Below are 1941 nucleotides of genomic sequence, written 5' to 3' on the forward strand. Positions count from 1 at the left end.
ATATATGATCAAGATCTTTTAATTTCTTGAAGGTGGGTATTTCTGTTTTCCTGTAAATACAAAAAGAAACAGAGCCCTGTCCTGACCCTTATTTGTCAAGTTTTCTTTTTGACATGTCACATCGGTTGATAAAGTATCACTTCTTATTAAGAGGCCCCAAGGATATTATGTGTATTTGTGGCTGGTTCTATGAGCCCCATCTTTAGCTGTTCTGCAACTCTTTCCTTTAGAATTGAGAGATTGAGTTCAATTATAGGCTACTGTTTTATCCAGACATCTTAATTCAACAGCCATATCAATGGGATGGTGATAAGAGATTCTATCACGGTGAATTTTTGAGGGGCAGTGGTCCTTAGAATTGGGAGTGCCACTCATATGTACGATCATGATTTGCCAAACCTTTCTTCTCATGGACCTGAAAGTCATCAAAGAAAACTTTGTTGTCAGTAGTTAGGTTAGCACCCATGTCCTCCAGGATGTCTCTACCCCAGAGGTTTCTCAGTACCATAGAAATGATAGGGCGAATAGCTCCCTGTTTTGCTATCAAGGTTTTTTTCAATGGATTGGACAGGTAGTAAGTTTTGAATCTTGTTGCCTCCTTCTTCACTGATGGGAGTGACAGGTCTGTTTCCAATCAGGGAAGTGGGGGCACCTCTGTTTCTGTTAATATGGTGATGTCTGTACCTGAGTCCAGCAAGCCTCTCACAGCTTGTCCACCAAGATAGACAGCTAGCATTGGGAAACGTGATGAAATGCACAGTGTCAAATAGTTTACGTGGTGCATATTGCCTTTATTATTTTTAGGTATGTTCCTAGTATCCCTGATCTCCCCAAAATATTTATCATGAAGGGGTGTTGGATTTTGTTGAAGGCTTTTTCAGCATCTAATGAGATGATCAGGTGGTTTTTCCTTTCAATTTGGTTATATGGTGAATTACATTGACACATTTTCATATGTTGAACCATCCTTGCATCTCTGGGATAAAGCCTAATTAATCATGGTGAATAATTTTTCTGATGTGTTCTTGGATTTTATTTGGTGTTTTATTGAATATTTTCACATCAATGTTCATGAGGGAGACTAGTCTGTAATTCTCTTTCTTACTTGCATCTTTGTGTGGCTTAGGTATCAGGGTAACTGTAGCCTCTTACAAAGACTTTGATACTGTCCTTCCTGTTTCTCTTGTGTGGAAGAATTTGAGGAGTAATAAAATTAGTTCTCTGAAATTCTGGTAGAATTCTCTGCTGAAAACAATGGGACCTGGACTTTTTTTAGTTGGGAAATTTTGATAACTACTTCTATTTCCTTAGGGGATATAGGTCTATTTAAATTGTTTCTCTGATCTTGATTTAATTTTAGTGTGATACCTATCCAGAAAATTTTCCATTTCTTACATTTTCCAATTTTGTGGAGTACAGGTTTTTGAAGTATGACCTGAAGATTATCTGGATTTCCTCAGTGTCTGTTGTTATGTCTCCCGTTTCATTTCTCTCTCTACCTTTTGGTTAATTTGGATAAAGTTTTGTCTATCTTGTGGATTTTCTCTAAGAACCAGCTCTTTGTCTCATTGATTCTTTGTATTGTTTTCTTTGTTACTATTTGAGTATTGTCAGTCCTCAGCTTCATTATTTCCTGGCATCTACTCCTCCTTGGTGTGGCTAACAGAGCAATGAATTTGTGGGGATGTGATTTGTTACAACAATGGAATAACCAGATAAACATTCCTTCCCCCAATCTTAGAAACAAACCATAAATTAGCATATGTTTCTGGGTAAAATATTACAGGGAACAGTCACTAATCATTCAGGTTGCACAAGAATAAGTCCCAACAGCTGCTGATCTTTTAAAGGCACCAACAGCTCTACTTTTAAATGGTTAAAATGGTTTACTGGCAAACCTTTAAAGGTCTTTAACATTAGAGAAGCTTCAGGCTTTGGAAC

The sequence above is a fragment of the Alexandromys fortis genome, unplaced genomic scaffold (assembly GCF_014885135.2).
Source record: "Alexandromys fortis isolate MF-2015 unplaced genomic scaffold, M_Fortis_MF-2015_v1.1 scaffold_262, whole genome shotgun sequence".
Classification (NCBI taxonomy): Eukaryota; Metazoa; Chordata; class Mammalia; order Rodentia; family Cricetidae; genus Alexandromys; species Alexandromys fortis.